Below are 19,824 nucleotides of genomic sequence, written 5' to 3'. Positions count from 1 at the left end.
GAGGCGGTAGCGGCTAGCATGCACGGCAAATTAGCACACGCTATTCCGTGCGTTAAGGCCCTAACGCAGCTTTGTAAAAGGAGCCCTAAGTTTTAGTTGTTACTGGCAGTAGAATAATATATAGATAGGATGCTTTTGATTTTGATTTTAATTGTGTCTGATTTATTTTTCTGTGCCTTTTGAAGACATATCTTTGTCACCACTTAGAAAGAAAGTGCAGTCTACACACTGTGTAATAAAATAAATAAATGTTGCTATTTACATGTACAAAGCGTTATTAAGCTTCTCAAATAACTATCCTAGGGGACCTTTTAATAACCTCTATCATGCATTTAAAACAGCAAAAATGGCCTACCAGGGCATGTGATAAAGCGTTCTGCAATAGTTTTGACATGTGTGCGCACTAACTTCATGCTAAATATTATTTTGTATTTTATTTTTGAGGGAGCATGTTAGGGATGTAGCATGGATGTGCACTAAGGCCCTGATTCTATAAACAGAACCATTAGGCACGAATGTCAGTCATCTGCTAAGCGTCATTTAAAGAATCGCACCTAGCAACACCTAAACAGACTTAGGTGCCGGTTAGAGTTACCAGATTTTTGTCCGGAGAAACACGGACAAAAGGCCCTGCTCCGTTCCACCCCAGGGAGCCTAGGGAGACCCACAAGATGCCTAAGCTCGCCTAAGGGCCTTAGGCAAACCTAGGTGGCCCTACGCATCTCCCTAGTAGAGGAAGAAACCTTAAAAATGTAGGCCAGCAAAATGCTGGTCTACATTGTAAGTAGACGCAGCTGCTATACTTATCGCGGCAAGGGATCTCTCCGCCGCTATAAGTATAGTGGGCCGCGGCCTGTCCGATCGGATGCCCCCCCCGACACTACCGACCGCCCCCCCCGACACTACCAAGCCTGGGCCAATCAGGCCTTAGGTTTCGGCGGGATGGGCCGGGAAGGGGCGAGCCCACCTCATTTCGACGAGGCGGGCTTACCGGCTAGACGGGAAAGAACCGTCTGGCCTGAAGAACAGGTTAGTTTGGGGGTTGTTAGCGCCGGGGGGTGGTGTGCAGTCTTCGGGCAGGGGGGGATGTGCCGTCTTCGGGCAGGAGGGGGGGTGCCGTCTTCGGACAGAAGGGATTGGACACTCTCCTGCCAGCATCAGTAGTGTCGGGGTGGGAGGGAGATCGGTAATGTCGGGGGGGGGGCGGTTGGTAGTGTCGGGGGGGGCGGTCGGTAGTGTCGGGGGGGCATCCGATCGGACAGGCCGCGGCCCGCTATACTTATAGCGGCAGAGAGATCCCTTGCCGCGATACGTATAGCGGGCCGTGTCTAATCTAACCTAACCCGATTCTCTAACCAGCGTCTGTAACATGGACGCCGGTTACAGAATCGGGGCTTTAGTGTAGGCCGATTCTGAATAGGACGCCTCTCCTGGGCGTCCTGTACAGAATCAAGGGCTAGATGTCTTGCGGGCCTCGCCTTCAATATAGGCGGCCTGCCTGGGGAGCATTTTTTTTTTTTAAACGTGCATCCCGATTGGCTGATTAGACAGCTGTAGGACGCCTAAAGCTGCCTAAAATCGGGACGCACTTTTAGAGAATCTGGGCCTTAGTGCTGGTAGGCATTGAATCCTTAGACGCATTGCCATTTAGGCCAGGGTTTTCTTGGCCTAAATGAGTGCAACTAAGTCGAACCATGCCCCAAATCCACCCCTAACCACACCTACTTGCTGGTAGGAACCTTGGTGTAGATGCATACCTTGAAGTGGTAGGCACCTACTGAGTTGGGTGCCTACTGGCTAATTCATTTTTTAATGGATAATGGCACTTCCAATTATCAGCGCTGATTAACCTAATTAAGAAAATTAAGTTAGACACCTAGGTGTGCCAATCTAGAGGTCTAACTTCAGACGTCTTTTGTAGAATCTGGGTCTAACTGTTTAGTGCATGGATAATATGGGAGCCCTAACTAGAGAATGACACAGGGACAAACTTTTCCCCATCCCCACAGGAACTCAAATTTCCCCATCCCATCCCCATAAGTTTTGTCACTGTCCCTGTCCCTTTCCTGTAAGCTCTGCCTTAACTGCACAAGCCACTTATGAGTTTAAAGTGTTTGAGGCTTGTGCAGATGAAGGCGGAGCTTGTAGGAATGATCTTGTGGGGGATGGGATGGGCAAATGATTTCCCGTGGGGACTGGGGAAAAATTTGTCCCCGTGTCATTCTCTAGCCCTAACCACCTACAATATAGGTGGCAGTAAGTGCTGCTGTGGTCATTTAAAAAAAAAAAAAAAATAGCCACACGTTAATAGCAACATCCAGAAAAGCAGAATGAAACTTGCTCAACAAAAAATGTGACCACACTCCAAACTGAGTCAAGTGAAGTGAAATCAATCATATCAATATCACAGGGGTAATGAATATCTTCATATCATATACGGGTATATTTGAACTGATGATATTCATTACCCCAGTGAAGACACCAGTGCATAGCGGGTGTTTGAGTTTCATTTCCCACATATATGTGATTGGTTTCACTTTACTTGACTCAGTTTGGAGTGTGGTCACACGCTAATAGCAACAACAGTGCATGGCCATTAATGAAAAGAATTGGAAAAAAAAAAAAAGATGTTTTTACAGCTGCAGTAAAAATGGTCTTAGCCCAAGGGAAGAACATAAGAATTGCCGCTGCTGGGTCAGACCCACATAAGCGCACACTAGGGACATTTCTTACGTCAGCTTAGTAAAAGGACCCTTAACGTGCTTGGTGGTCTCTAATAAAACTGTCATTACAATGCCGTGACACTTTATTCAAATGCATTGCAATTTTTCTTTCAGTGTGTCATTTTTTTCTCTCTCTCGTGGCTGTTAAATCTTGTCACCAAATCACCGATTTCCAGGGATTATTTTTCACTCAGTTTGATTATTATGATTAGGTTGGGTTAAGAATATGCCACAGTATGTCTTTTCTAACCTCAAATGGTCTATGTTTGCTTACTAAACAACTATGATGCCAATTGAAAATTGCAAAGATATGTCAGTTGCTTCTGTTTTATCTTGAGATGAGCTGGCAGGCATATACGGTAAAAGCAATTTAAGGTTGATTTGAAATTCCAGGTATCAAGACTTCTCAGGAGTAGCCCTGCTGAAAGGATGAATATATTGGACTTGCTTATTTTCCCTGCCTTTCTACATTGGTTCCTCCTAGAAAATTGAATTCAGTGGAACATAGTTCCCTCCTAGCAGGATTACAAATATTGCTAGTCTAACATGAGGATGGTGGGAAATGCTTGTACTAGGGTTTATTTAGGATCACTTATGGATGTGCATAAAGTACACACAGAAGCCAGCTATTAATTTATTCATTCATCATTTACTATACTGATAAAAACTGGCATGCAGAACTATGTGGTTTACAATCTAAAAATAGAAATTAGGAAAGAAACTCCATTATACAAACAGGAAAGAAATCTCATCCATACTGAAAGAGAGAGACAGATCCACAAGGAGATGCATAGCTATCAAGCGGCAATCCAGTATAAGGTCACCAGACACCCAGGAATACCTGGACATGTCCTCTTTTTTGAGGACTGTCCGGGTGCTCACACAGTTTTCAAAAATGGGGGAGTCTGTCCTGGTTTAGCCGGCTCGCCAAACTCCCCCACCTACCTCCACTCCAGGCCCTGCCACTGTAATTAATCTTTGGGCAGCTGGCAACAATAACAACGAAATAAGCCCGCTGCCACCGGCCTGCTCTGGAAGTCACCTCTCTGCAGCGATTTCCTGTTCCCGCCTAGGCAGGACTTGCAGAGAGATGGCTTCTGGGACAGGACAGTGGCAACAGGTTTACTTCGTTGCTACTGCTGCTGGCTGCCCAAAGATTAATTACAGCGACTGGGCCTGGGGAGGAGCTATAGAGCAGCGTTGAAGGAGGGAGGGAAAGGGATAAAGAGCATGGATAAACAGAATGAAGGAAGATAGGGAGGAGGCTGGAGAAACAGCATGAAGGGGGTTGGAGAAATGGCATGAAGGGAGGGGCTGAAGAAACAGCATTAAGGAAAGGAGGGAGGACTGGAGAAACAGCATGGAAGGGGCTGGAGAAACAGCATAGATTGAGGGAGACAGGGAGGGAGAAACAGCATAGAGGGGGCTGGAGAAGCAGCATGAAGGGAGGAAGGGCTGGGGAAGCATTATGGAAATGAGAGAGTGCTGGAAAAAAGAGCATGGAGTAGGGTAGTGCTAGATGGGAGGGGACAGACAGAAAAAGCAGGAGGTTGTAAAGAAAGAGAAGGCTGGAAGGAAAGGAGGGGGGTAGAAATAAAGAAAGAAACACCCACAGGAGAGGGTGTTGGTGGAAGGGAGAAAGAGAGAGAAGCACTAAAAGGGTACAGAGGATGAGAAGGGGGGACAAAGGAAATGGGTGGTGTGCAGATAGGCATGTGAGCAGGGCTGTGAGTAGAGTATGGGTGGGGTCATATATCCTCTTTTTGTCTTCACAAATATGGTAACCCTAATCTAGCACCTACTCAAGAAGGCACACTTTGAAAACCATGTTTTCAAGAGAGCCTTGAATTTTTTGAGCAATCTCTCAGCATGCAAGTTATGAGCAAGTTATTCCATAGGAATGGGGTACAAAAAAGAAGGTGCATTCACGGGTTGACTCTAATTGGACTTGGTATGGCCTTGGTAAGATCATTCTGAAGTTGGTTAGAGACCTAAGGACATGAGCAGGTGAGTAAAGTATGGTCAATGAGAAGAGGTAGTCAGGGAAAATCTGTTTAAAGGCTTTAAAAGGAAATAGAAGTGCTTTATATTGAATGCGGTAAGCTACCGGGAGCCAATGATATTTTTTCAACAAAGAGGTGAAATGATCGTTGGAACATGAGTGGGTTAAGAGGCGAATGGCAGCATTATGCAATGTCTGTAGTCTCTTGATGGTCGATTTACTCACAAGGAGTATTATATTAAAATAGTCAATCCGTGTTATCAATAAAACTAAGATTAGTGAATGAAAAGATATCTTATCAGAGAATGGGCTGACAGTACGAAGCTTTCTTAATATTTTTTTTTTAAACCTGGTTTTACAGAGGACAGAGACGTGTGGAACAAAAGTCAGTTTTGTGTTGAGTACAACTCCTAGATAGCAGAAATGGGTAACTGGAGTAATGGTAGTCCCCAAAAGAGAGATAGGATTGCTGGAAAAGGGAAGTTCTCTGGTGAGCCAACAGGCAATTGTTTGGTGACAATTCAGTACCAACTGATGAGAAGATAGCCAGTGAGCTACAAAGTCTAAGCAGTTCTTTAGCAGCCAAATATCAGGAAAATATGTCTCTATATGGTGAAGTAAGAGGATACCATCAGCATATGAGGGGCTGCTGAAAAGTTAGCTTTTTTTAGTTCATTCATTCCCCTTGCTTGCGGGCAATGAATGAACTAAAAAAAAAAAAAGCTAAGTAATCACTAATAAACTATTTAAAACTAAAGAAAAATAATGAAAATTAATCTAAATAATTTAGAACATGTTTTGGGGACTGAGTCTTAGGACCACTGTGAATTAAGATACTCGAGCGGAGTTCTGAAGATCCCTATAAACATCGATTGTTTTATTTGCAAACATAGAATGTTTTTGGGAGTGTTGGATGTTTGAAAGAGTAAAGGAGACAGTAGAACACTGGGGTACTCCACAATGGAGCGGTTTTGCTGCAGAGGTAGCCTGATTAAAGGTGACCACATAGAGAATGACATGGGGAAAAAATCTGTCCCCGTCACTGCCCCGTCCCCGGCCCACCATCCTCTGCACCGCCCCATCACCGCTGTTCCCTTCACCACCCGTCACCATCCCTGCAGCATCCATATAAGCCTTAGTACTGTAATATTTAGCTTATTCCTTTCTTATAAATCAAAGATCCTGCTGCTGAACTAGAGAAAGAGATGTTCAGCTGGCAGGGCTTTGTTTATAAATTTTTATCAACACAACTAATATACTACTTTATCCTAAAGCAAAAAATAAATAAATAAATAGAATTTTTTTTTTCTATCTTTGTTGTCTGGTTTCTGCTTTCCACATCTTCTCATTCAATTCCTTCCATTCACTGTGTGTCTTATCTCTGCGTCTTCCATTTGCTGTTACTGTGCCTTTCCCTTCCCCCCCCCCCCCAATTGGTCTAGCACCCATCTTCTTCCCTCTGCTCCCCCATAGTCTGGCATCTGTCTTCTTCCCTTCCAGCATCTTCTCCCCACTCTGTCTTCCACATTTTCCTTCAGGGTCTGTTCCTCTCTACCCTCTTTCAATGTCTGTTCTATTCCTTTCCACTACTAACCTTCCCTCCCTCCTTTACCATCTGTTCCTTTCTACCACCCTTCAGCTCCTCTCGTGTGGCTTATCTATCTACCTCCCTCCCTCCCTCTTATTTTCATGGCACGTTACAATGTAATTTGTGCAAGCCGCTGGAGCCTGCGAGATCGGTCCCTGTCCCATCCCCACAAACCATCTCGCCTCTGTGTTCCTATTTTCCCCATTTCTAATATCTCCCCTATGTATCTGGCATTGCCCCCCCCCCTGTGTCCATATACCATCCCCATGGCATGTCCCCTTTATGTCTCTGTCCCTATGCCCCATGCACATAATTTCCCCTCTTTCTGTTACCTTCCTGTGTCCAGATTTCCCCTATTTTCCTCTTCCATACCAGTGTGTCTCTTCTTTTCAACCCCATCTAGCTTCTTTTCCTTTTTCTTCCTTCCCCCCCTGCTTCCAGCATCTGGCTCACCTGCCTGTCTTCCCCTTTCTTTCCTGCTGTGGGTTTCTTTGTTTCCCTCTTCATCCCCTTGGTCCAGAATTTTTTTTTCTTTTCACTCCCTCCTTCCTAGTTTGAGCCTGGAACAAACGCGATCGCGCGGTCCAGCAGCCCCCACCCGCCCGATTGCAGCATCTAGCCAGCTCCCTCCCTCCACCTCACCTTATATTCCGAGTTTGCCGGCTTTCTTTTTCCCGAGCCCCATGCGTTCAAAAAGACGCGCATGTACGGCTGCGCGAGTCGATCAATCTTCTCCTCTCCTGCAACTTCCTGTTTCCAGTTGCATAAGAGGAGAAGATTGATCGACTCACGCAGCCACGCATGCACGACTTTTTGAACGCGTGTAGCTCGTTAAAAAGAAAGCCGGCAAACTCGGAATATAAGGTGAGGTGGAGAGAGGGAGCTGGCTAGATAGGGCGGGTAGGGGCTGCGGGGACCGTGCGATCCTTGATGCCTCACTGTGGAGACAAGACCATTCACCGCTCCACGGGGTGGTGAATGGCCTTGACCCGGCCCCGCAGTGACTGCTATTTTTCTTTCCCCGTTTCAGCGGGTTACCCGCGGCTACTCGCGGCTAGCCGTGGGTAACAATCACCGTGTCATTCTCTATGACCACACTCTGCATTTATCACACAGGCTTTGCTTTTACTACATATTAAATTTTGCTGTGAATGTAGGGTTGTGGTAAATGCAAAACTTTCTGCACTCTAGTAAAATGGCCCCAATATATCAATAAAACAAATGTTATGTTGCAATTTGCCACCTTTTGAATGCTTTTCCTACGATGGAAATGAAGGATTTTGTACGTATAGCATTTTCTATATTGAATTTTTGGGTTGCTTAGGATGTGGGTACATTTGAAAGAATAAGCACATAATATTCCCTCTGTGCCCATAACATGATGACAGTTCATGAAATTTGCCTCAAATAGAGCAGACAATGCACTAAAATGCATTATCACTGACTACCAAGCTGTGTTATTTTTAGCTTGTGTTAATGGTCCATCTAAATTGCATGCAAATGAGTTTTGTGTTAATTTTCTAGCACTATAGTTAGTATTTTAGAAAGAGCATACAAACCAGATTAGAAACACCCAGGTAAGGATGCATACAATGAGGCAAATATGTTAGAAAATTATCTTCCAACATAGATCTCGTTCTAAAATAAATACCTGCACAGATGTCTCTGCAGTGGTAATAACTATCAGGAGCTCCCATTTCATAAATCCAGATGGGGAGCAGATGCCGATCCACCCAGCATCTGGATGTTTCAAGTCTGGCATTGCCACATCTATGCGGGGATTTTTAAACATAGATGTGACAGTGAGAACACTGCACACATGTGGCATCACCTGCTTCCGAGATCCCATCCCCATCCTGGCAAAACATGGCTCTCCAAGCATTATTCAACCATCCAGATGTGACCCCGAAGAGACAGGGTCTGAATGGGGCCAGGGTTGGGGGGAGGGCAGAATGAAGTAGTGCTGTGAGCGGAATGGAGTAGAGTGGGACCACACATCCTCTTTTTTTTTCTTTTTTAGGACAAAATCTGGTAACCTTAACCCTACTAGGCACTACAGAGCCCCAGTAAGCCCAGCAACTGGATCTTGGGAGGTGGGGGCACTGCAGTCTGAGGACCACTTTTGATGACTTTGTGCACAACATGGTCTACTTGGGTTGACATGGATAGTTGCTTGTCTTCCTATCTGCAAATGTAAAAAGAAGTAGAAAGATGGTAGATGCTCTGCAGGGAGCTTTGCTTAGACAAATTGTGAGAGAACCAACCAGGAAAGGGTCATTACTGGATTTAACCAACTAGGAAAGGGTCATTACTGGATTTAATGCCCACGAATGAGACAGTGTGTTTAATGTCCAGACGAACACCCAAATGGTAGGCAGTGATCACTGTATGATATGGTTTAAAATAAGAACTGAAATGGAGTCAGGTCACTCCAAACTTAAAAGCCTGAACTTCAAAACTAGGGAATGACATGGGGACAAATTTGTCCTCTTCACCACAGGTTCTATCACCATCCCCATCCCATCCCTATGAGTTCTGTCCCTGTCCTTGCCCCATCCCTAACCTTAAAGTATTTGAGACTGGTGCAGATCAGAACAGAAAATACAGAACAAAAAAAAGTGGAAAATCGCTGGACTTTGATGGAGACTGCTCCAACTTTGTTGTTTGGGCTGAGATCTTTTCAGTAGCCCCTCATATCCTAGAGGAAAGGAGGATGGGGTACCATCTACATCACATGAAAAACTAATACAACAATTAAAAACAAGTAAGCAAAGAGGAATCACATCTACAATAGTGAGAAGAATATCTACATTTTTGACAAAATAACATCAAAAGATGTTATTAGGCTGATAAAATGGTGTCACTTTATATTTGACCTATACTCCTTTGCAAAATAATGAATTGATTGTGGATTGCTTGTACAGGAGAGCGTGGGAGAAGATATTTTTCCATGATGGCAGTATTTTCAATAGCTTTTCATCAGAAAGTGATCATATAATAGAAATTGTTCAAGAAATTAGGACTAAAAACATATTGTTGAAAGAGATGAGCAGGACAGTTCATATTAGATTCAGGTATCTTCTAAGCTCTTCCATAGGAGTGTCCTAATACAGCTGGACTTTAAAGAGACAGTGCTGCTGCTACAGAACTACAGATGTGCTCTGATTAAACCATAGCCTCCTTTCTCACAAAATCTGAGCCAATTCAAATTAGACTTTGATTTCCATTTCAGACCTACTACTAGCTACAACTACTACTACTAATTTTTATAGCACAACTAGATGTATGCAGAGCTATACAGAAAACACGTAAGTGATAGTCTCTGCACAATAGAGCTTATAATCTATTCAAGACAGACAAGGAAGACAAATAAGGGATTAAGGAGTTATATATTACGGGAATAATTAAAACAAAGGATAAAACTTGTATTGAAAAATCTTGCTCTGTAACAAAGGCAAATTATAACCTGTAAACTCTATACTATGTATATTGGTATTAGATCCCTAGTATGAGTTGAGTTAGGATAACAACTTGTATCAAAACCCTTGGACTGTAACTATGAAAATTGTAACCTGTTAACTGTTGTGACAGGGAAGACTGTGTGAGATGGGAAATCAACAGGGAACACAGAAAAACAAAGTTTTGCACACACACCTGTACAGCCACAGCCAAGACCTACAGCTGTGCCTAAAAGGGAAATAGTGCCTGAAACCAATGTACAGCCTAAGGTTAAACCGGCAGGTACCTGTTTGTTTCTTCCCAGGTTCACAAACAAGACAGTCACTGCTCAGGTAAAACTTCCCAGAGAGACAGCACAGAAAGGGTTAAGTCCTACAGCACAAGCAGTAAGACCGGTAGCTAAGCAGAGAACTATTTCAGTTCCGTGCAGAGCCCTCAGCCCATCAGAGGGAGGAACATAGATGGGGCTGATAACAATCAGGCAGCACCAAGAAGAGAAAAGAGAGGTTCTTTTCCCACTAGGGGAGAGCAGCAGACACAACCTGCAGCAAACCTGTGGAAACAAAGTAGAAAAGGCAGCTTTAGAGAAACTGCAGAATTCAACTTCAATTGAACCTCAGGTATGCTCAGAGAGTGAGGAAATGTTATGGGAGCAAGAATGGCTCTGAGCTTGCTGAATTGTAGGGGCTGGTTTACAAACAGTGGTAATGAAGAAAACGTTTTTGAAATGTCTCAAATGGATACTTTGAGGATGTTTAAAATACTGCTCTGCTCTATGAAAATGAAACAGAAGTTTGGGTGCAGAACTTTTGCTGACAAAAACTAAGCCTTTGAAGTCTGAAGGAAGGAACTGTTTAAAGTTGGCTTTAAGAATCTGGCTCTGGCAAAACTGTTAGTAATGAAACAAGCAGTTGTTGGAAGGTGTTTGGCAATTGGTGAATATGCTGTTTTGGAGTTACTCACTGTGGAGAAGATCTAGGGGAATAGTATTATATCTTTGGGCGGGATCCATAGTTGGTAAAGGGCAGATGATCTCATAAGCTGGTTCTAAACCAGTGTTTAGAACCAGCTCAGTGCTTCAATGTGAGAGAGCAAGCAGAGCTTGGGTGTTAAAGCAAGTGCCAGTGTCCTTAAAAGCAAGTAGGCAGAGCTAAAGTTAGAGGCCTAGCTCTGGCCAATACTTGTGGTAGTTTAGACCTTAAAACTGTTCCTGTGAGAAAATATTTTCCTGTTTTGGAGGGAAAATTTAAAGCCAGATTTATTTTTTGCTATGAACTGTTTTATTTGCGATTGAATGCACAAGTCTGCTTAAAGGAGTGAATCCTGTGTTTTTGTTTTGCGCTGAAACTCTTTGATAATACATTTTGAACATTGATGCAAAAGAGAGAGTGAATAATGTAGGGATGGAGGTCTGATAAGTTCTGATCCAGGGCAAGGTCCGAACACAGGCCAGGTCAGCACACTGATCTAGGCCCTGTGTGAGGATCTGAGGCCCTGTGGAAGTATGAATCCTTTCTCATTCCCTGCCACTTCGACATTCTATTAGCAAGGAAAATGCTAACACCTTGTGACAAATGCTGAGGCATTCCCCCCTCCCCTCTCTTAAACTCCTGTCACATATTAACCTGACACAGGTTTACCCTTATCTTATCCCTTATCTTGTTTAGTATTCCTTATATGGGCAGCAATCAGACCCTGCCTAGTGCAAAAGCAGGCCCTAAGTTTAAGGCTAATCCTGAGAGGCTTAAGGAGCATGCATTATAACCTTTGGACCGTCAAATGCTATAGTAAGATTTTAGACATATCAGAAGTGTACACAAAGGAAATCACTTTATTGTAACTGTTATGATGTATTCTTATGTCACGTAAGATAGTAGCTTTGAGAAGCACATGAAATATGTAAACAAATGAGTTACCTTGCTATAATCCTCACTGTAAATGCATGATGAAATTATAACCTTGTAGAGCATTAGCTAAGTAATTAATGGAGCTAAGATTCTCAATAAAAGGGTGAGAGACCATCCATTAGGAAGCGCCTCCATCCTGACTCTAAGACTGTGTGTATGTGTTTCCTGTGTGACATCCCTACAGAATAAACTGTTTTGGTTATTCATTTTTGTGTCCTGAATCTTTCAAGCAGCCTGCTTCACCAACTCCATTATTGGACAAAACTGCTTGGCACACGCCAAGGACCAGGTCAACCCTGCTAGGCACACGCCAAGGACCAAAACCCGGCCACACTGTATATTACTTATGTTAACCTGTAACCCGTTCTGAGCTCTTTGGGGAGAATGGAATACAGTGCTGTAATTAATAGTAGTATTAGAAAATGAAATAAATAAATAAAACATGGATGCTGTAAAATGAGTTGAGAGTTAAAAGCAGCTAGCCCTGATGTGATCTTAAGTCATAGATGTATTACACTGTATTAGCAATGGACTCAAAAACTGTTCTGGAAGAACACCCTCCCCCTCCCCCCCCCCCCCCCCCCACACACACACACTACTTTGTTAACAATATCTGATGCAAGCAGACATATGATACGATATGGTATGGTATTTTTATTCTGCCAACTCCCTAACAAGGTTCAAAGCGGATTATAAAATACCTCAGTACAATAAATAAGAAAAAGAACAGAGATTTATCCTAATAGATGCTTCTTAAATAAATATGTCTTTAACTCTTTTGAAAAGTTCAGAAAAGAATGTAGACTTTTCAAAGTAGACAGATGAGCACACCAAGGGCTCCTTTTACAAAGGTGCGTTAGGGCCTTAATACGCAGAATAGAGTGAGCTAAATTGCTGAGCGCGCTAGACCTTAATGCCAGCATTGGGCTGGTGTTATTCTAGACGCATACCACGCGGTTTAGCACGCGGTAATTTCGTGCATGCGCTAAAAATGCTAGCGCACCTTAGTAAAATGAGCCTCAAATCTGAACTGGCTGATAAAAGAAGCATTTTTCCCCAAATCTCTTATATTAAACTAAACTAAACTAAACCTTAGGTTTATATACCGCACCATCTCCGCAAACGTAGAGCTCGGCACGGTTTACAGAAGTTGTGATGGAAAGGAACTCCAATGGAGGTCTGTATTCCAGAAAGAGAAGGAAAGAAAAGTAACTTAGATTTCCTTGCTTGTGAAATGTTAGAGTGACAAGGAAATGAGAACAAACCTATTAAATATTCTGGACAAGAACCATCAAATATGTAGTATAAATACCAAGCAAGCTAACTTAAAAGTAATACGCGCCTGTAAAGGTTTATAAGAGAGGATGTTGCCCTATCGGATTTATTAAAGATGAAAAATCATTTTAGCAGCAACATTTTGAAGCGTTTGAAGTTTTGAAATCAACTGAACAGAAAAAGAACAGTAAAGTCCATTACAGTAGTCAAAAACAGAACAAGCTGAGTGCCTGGACCAAAATAGACAAACTTTTTTCAGCAAATATAGATCACATATTCCAGAGCTATTGAAACTTGAAAACATTTATATGAATTAGATTGACATGAGGCTCTCTTACTAGAGAAGAGCGTTGTGTAGTTGTTAGAGGTACAGCCTCAGCACTCTGAGGTTCTGGGTTCAAACTAGAGTTCTGCACGGTAACGGGGATCGAGGAAATCCCGCGGGTCCTGCGGGAATCCCCCCTAACCCACAGGACTCCCATGGGGACCCCCCTCTGGCCCACGGGACTCCCACGGGGACCCCGCTCTAGCCAACGGGACTCCCACGGGGATGGAAGGCTTTGGAAGCAGGGTTCATCCATATAATATAATGGACACGTCAGCCTTAGTAAAAGAGGGGGTTTATAAGTTAATTACCTGAACAGAAAACAAAAAAAAGGGGTTCCACCAAAGAGATTTCACAAGGAAAACAGCAGCGCAAACAAAAGAAACTATGGAATTGATGATTCTGTCAGAAGTAATTGCTGCTTTTTATGGGGACAGGCTGGGATGGAGGTAATTCCTTGCGGGGACGGGTGGGGACGGAGAGGATCCTGGCAGGGACGGGTGGGATTTCTGTCCCGGTGCAACTCTCTAGTTCAAACCCCATGCTGCTTCCTGTGACCATGGGCAAGTCACTTAGTCCTCCACTGCCCCAGCTACATTAGATAGATTGTGAACCCACTAGGACAGGTAGGGAAAATGCTTGAAGTACCTGCATGTAAACTGCTTTGAGTGTGTTTGCAAAAGCTACAAAAAGATGGTATACAAGTCCCAAACCCCTTTAGTTCTGCTCACCATGTTACATTTTTTTTTCCTTTTAAACTAAACCAAATAACACTTTTCAACACTGCCACATAATCACGACTTAACTTTTCTGGTTGGGTCAAAGGTGACTCTAGCAGGGTTGTATGCTAGCAACATCTTTACCAAAGACATAGAGGAAGATTCTCAAAACTTCACAATGAAATCCGATGGGCTGTTACCGAAGTCGCTGTTGTGACAATTTCAAAAAGGCGAGTCATTCTCAAAAAAACCCCTGCATGCAAATGAGGTTTGCGGATGTTTACCTAGGCTCGCAAGATTTACTTGAGATGAGTCACTGGTGGTAGCAATCAGCACATGAGCAGAATACACCCGCATATTAAAAAAAAACAAAAAAAAAAACCCTCACCAAACCAAATCGAAGATGGCAAGAGGGATGCCCACTCTCTCCTGCTGTGCTCGCAAAATCTCCAGACATCCAGCCCTGGCAGCAGAAGGGATGTCTACTCTCTCCCACTGTGTTGCACAATCCCCTGACGCTATTACCCGCACACACCCCCCCCCCCCCCCACCCAACAGCAGGAGAGATTCCTACTCCCTCCCATCGCACAATCCTCTGACACTACTACTCACCACCACCACTCCCTCCCACTGTCGCCCAATCCTTACAATGACCCCTTTGCCCTTCCCTACCTTATTTATGAAGTCAGGCCGGAAGGATGCCTACCGCTCTGGCTGGCAGGCCTGCTTCTTACAAAATGGCAGGCCTTCCCCAGTGCATCTTGGGATGCACTGGGGAGGGACCTAAGGCTCTAATTGGCCCACCTGCTTAAAGCCTTTCCTACCCTGATTTGTGCACTACTGAGCTTAGTTAAGGCTTTTTCTCAGTGATGAGGGAATGAACCACCCAAATGACTTGTAGCATTCCCTCCCCATTCACTTTCAGGGTTAGCATTTCACAGGATTTTCCAGGCTTTAAAGCATACAGCATTGATACTGCTCCACTTTATATTTCTGTATTCAGCTTGCTTGTGCCTTCTGATATCAAACAGTTCCAAAGTTTGGCTTCAACATCACAAACAAATCCTACAAAGCTTCACAAGCACTATAAACACTCTCATTAGTGCCTTGTTGCACATCATGTTTTCAAGTCCAAACATAGCTTTAACTTCTGCTGGTCATTGCCCATAACAGTATTCTTTCACATTTCCTTAAGCATAGGAGTCCCAAATCATTTCCTCAGTATTCACACTCTCTGGGCAAACTTCACTACAGTCCATGGCTTCTTCATCCTCACTCATAACAGAATTAGATTCTGAGCACATGGATACCTGGTCATAAAGATCAGTTTTTATCGGGACGGTTTACCTCTTGTCTCCTAGGAAGTTTGGCCTCCTTTCCTCTCTCTAGTGGAGCAAATCCTGATCCTGGAACCGGCTTGTCTCCTGGGCTCCTTTTGGCAAAAGAGCTTGCACTACTTTGTCTCTCCCTTTCCCTCTGAACCTTGGGATGTTTAACCCCCTCCTAGGTGTAGGAGATTCTCTAATTGGCTGTGGACCTTAAGCGCTGAATTTTTACTTAGCCCAGCTTGCTGCCTAGTAGAATGGGTTTCTTTACCTATACTTTCATTCTGTTTAATGCTTCTATATTCTTGGTGTATTTTCAATTTGTTAGAAACTTGTTTAGGGAAAGATAAATAGGCACTAGCTTCAAATCCTCTTCTTTCCAGTAGCAGTTCTGAGTTTGAAAGTGTAATCTTCCTAGGTCTGGGTTTAGGGATTGGTTTATTATCCCTGTACTGTGGTGCTGGTATAGGCATTGATTCTCTTGTGACTGGCTTTACCCCGTGTCCTTCTGTACCTCCCACATTTTCCTTGACATATTATGTATATGTGTGTGCGCATGTCTGTGTGTGTAAGAAGTGCTCACAAGGTAATGTCATGGAAAATTTCCCTCATTTCAACTCAGTTCTTAGAGGGAACAATGAAGGGGAGGTGTCCAAGGTGGTCTTTAGGAGGGTGTATGAGTGTAGGGGGCAGTAGAAGGGAGGGGTTGGGGGTACAGTGGAGGGAAAATGTGACTCTGCAGGAATAATAATAATAATTTATTTTTATATACTGCCATACCAAAAGTTCTAGGCGGTTCACAACAGTCAAGACTAATACATACAATGCAGATGAATACATCAAATTAAAATACATTGAAAAATTTGGCGAGATTAAATGCATACAATATAGATAAAATATAACCATTTGAGATAAGATAAAAGGTATTAAGTTGAAAATCAAGACACATTAAGATACCAGCCTGTTGAAGGATGTGTGGGATATAGAGACAAGGAAGGGTCCCAGGTACTAATGACCTGGATTGGCCATCGTGAGAATGGGCTACTGGGCTTGATGGACCATTGGTCTGACCCATTAAAGGCTATTCTTATGTTCTTAGGTCTGCAGGGAGGATGCTGTGGATGTTTCTGGTAAAGCTTCTCACTTCTTGCCCTTCACATTGCATATAAAATTTTTCAAGAAGATTAACATGATACATACTTTCTTACAAACCTCAAATCTTCAACCTCTGGAGGAAAAAAAACTTTCTATAGTTTAAAACAATTGAGACTGATCAAACCTTACTTCTACAATAAACACTTTGCATTTCTGGTCTAAATGCTAGTCCTAACACAACTAGACCACAGCAATTCACTCTACATGGGCATAACCTCCTCTCAAATGTACAAGCTCCAAATGATTCAGAACACTGCAATCAGGCTGATATTCAGCTTACTACTGCATGCCTCACTGGCTACCAATAAATGCTCAAATCTTGTTTAAACTTTCCTGCATCATGCACTAAATACCAACTCACAGGAACACATAATTAACCTGTTCTCTACCTCCCTCTTCACCTCAACCAGGATCAACAACACCCACCAGCTAGCTGATCAAGGGAGTGAAATATAAATGAATATTCAACACTCTTTTCACGTATGCTGCCACTAGAACCTGGAATGTCCTTCCAACATCCATAAGAACAGAACTGAACTACCTCACCTTCAGGAAAAGACTGAAAATGTGGTTGTTTGATACATTCATTTCAGCTCAGTAACTGCTCACTCTCCAAACCTGGAACTGGCAACTTTCCTTGCCTTTCTTTCTCATTTACACAATCCTCAATCCATAGGTTTTAATATCTTTCTTGAAGCTACAAAACCTTCAAGAAAGATATCAAAACCATACTCTTCAAAAAATACATAAAACCCATCTAGCACGACCAGTCCCTACTCAACCCCCCCAACCCTCTCTATACCCTTAATACTCTCTAATGTTCTTCTACCTACCCAACATAGTCTAAAATGCTTCTAATTTACCCAATACTTATCTCCTTAAGATCTCGACTTCTCTTTGGTAATTCTTTACTCAACATTTATCACCTTAAGATCTCGACAACTCTGTGGTACTTCTTAAGTAAATATTATGACATCACTTATGCTGTTCCTGCAAACTTTTAATGTAATTCTTGTTAACTTTGATGTAATCCGCCTTGAACCGCAAGGCATTGGCGGAATAGAAATCACTAATATATATTTTCTGTAAACTGCTTAGAACCTAACGGATGTAGCGGTATATAAGAAATAAATTACATTACATTACATTACAACGTTTGTGGCCTCCCAGACCTTGTTGCATCTTCGGTCTCAAAATCTCCCTGCTGAAAGTTTGCACACCATTTCTTCACTGTGGAGTAGAAGGGGCATTTGTCACTCAGGGCTCCTTTTACGAAGCCGCGTTAGTGGCTTTATCGCACGCACATTTTTAGAGCGTGCTAACCCCCGCGCTAGCTGAAAAACTACCGCCCACTCAAGAGGAGGTGGTAGCGGCTAGCGCGGCCGGCAAATTAGCGTGCGCTATTACGCGTGTTAAACCGCTAACGCAGCTTCGTAAAAGGAGCCCTCAATGTTTGCATCATACATTCATGGGTTTCCTTTAAAGTTTTCTTCTGCTGAAATAGGAACTTCGTGATGGCTCGGAGATCCACACTTGAAAATTCCACACTTTTCATTCAAGTTTCAAGTTTTCAAGTTTTATTTCGCATTTGATGAATCGCCTATTTCAGAGTTCTAGGCGATGTACATAATATAATAAAGAAACTTTAACCTAATTACAATAAAATCAAATTGTGACTCACATGAGAGATAGGAAAGGAGGGTAAAGTTACAATGGGGAAAAGGAAAAAAAACAAAAAACCAGGGAAGAACGAAAGGTAGGGTAAAAATTTATTCAAAGCACTTCTTGCATATTTGTTTGAGCCAAATCAACAATTTAGAGGATTAAAAATTAGTTAATGGCGTCCGTAAGTTAAATTATAGATCATTGACGTGGTTCAGTCAATGATCTAAAACAATGTCAAAACAGAGCATTATGATTCTGCAAATTTGCGCTTTGCAAAATAAAATAAAACTCTTTTCAGCTACAGTGGCAAAACAACACTCAGAATTTAGGAAGTTGGGCTGAGAACTTTTCAGCACCCCTCTATGATATTGTATCTCCTTAGCCGGTCCAGTACTCATAATAGTAAATCTGTCCTATATTCTCTGGACATCCTCTTGCAACAATGTAACCTTCCTCTTCTACAATGTGATGTAACTTTTTCCCCATGACACTGCAGGGGCCTTTTATTTTGTAAATCACCTTTTAACTTGTACTGGATAAGTGTGGTTCTGAAATTCTGATTAAATTAGATTAGATACTGTACTTACCTCTAGCTGTGCTGCCAAGCCACATCTCAATGAGTTTTCAGATTCTCCCTCACACTGCCAGGCAGCCATAAAGCACTTACAAACTTCATCTCCAGCTGCCACAGGAATGAAGTCTCACAGTATGGGCCCTGAGATCTCGCAGCTCTTATGAAACTTCAGCCTTGTAACAGAAGGAAATGAGGCACTTTAGTGCTCGACTTGCTGCTGGGCCACATGGGGAGATTTTAAGGACCAATTGAGAGGAGGCAGTACAGCTAAAAAGCAGATGCAGTGTGTGCCAAGCTCACCTCCTTTCATCAACACCTCATCTTTGTTTTTACAGGTAGACTTGGTTGAGTAGCAGATGGCTCTTGGCTTTCTGCTGGGCTTGCCCAGTGGTAGTTATGCCCTTGCTTAAGAAAGACAACAAGCCATTGTTACAAGGCAGGTTCCACTATTATTAGTGGTCAGACAAGTGAATTGGCCATTGTCACAAAGCAAAAATATTTCAAGATACAGATTAGGTGAAATAGCACAGTGTTCCCCTTGTCCTAGACATGTATGTATAGTACAGGCCTCTTTTCCCTTTGGAAACGGGTTTCAAATTAGCTTAAAATTGCAGCTGTTATGAAGCACATTTACAACTGGTTTAAAACCTACCTCCAGGGCATTACTAATAAGTTATTGTACTTTAAATGAGATTTGTGCTAGTCAAGGCGGTTGCTTAAAAGGCTACAGTGCTGTGCAGCATGGGTTTTATCTGTGTTAACCTATGAAGAAATGCATGTACAATCAACTCGTGTATGTTAAAAAGTTCTAATGCATGCGTTATAATACATCTGAAACAAAACAGAAAAAAACACTTGAAATATGGAAATCTGAAAATTTTGCATATAAAATAACCCCCCCCCCCCACACACACACACACACATTTTGGGCTAGATTCATAAAAATGGCACTAAGCTAATATTCTATAAAGGGCACTTTGCGCAGACGGTCTTTATAGAAATACTAGCTTAGTGCACATTTTGGGCCAAGTTCTATGTATGGCACCCAAAAAATCTGTGCTAATCAGTACCGCGTTTAGCACAATTCTATAGAAAGCTCCTGCTATA

The 19,824-nt window shown here is 42.7% G+C and overlaps 1 protein-coding gene across 1 annotated transcript in view; it reads left to right on the top strand.

Annotated features, from left to right (window-relative positions):
* The window catches only part of FRMPD4 (FERM and PDZ domain containing 4), a 726,784-nt gene that overhangs the window by 18,446 nt on the left and 688,514 nt on the right, over positions 1-19,824 (top strand). The gene's annotated exons all lie outside the window — the stretch shown is intronic.

Source organism: Geotrypetes seraphini, chromosome 6, assembly GCF_902459505.1.
Source record: "Geotrypetes seraphini chromosome 6, aGeoSer1.1, whole genome shotgun sequence".
NCBI lineage: Eukaryota > Metazoa > Chordata > Amphibia > Gymnophiona > Dermophiidae > Geotrypetes > Geotrypetes seraphini.
This window is presented reverse-complemented; position numbering and strand designations above follow the sequence as displayed.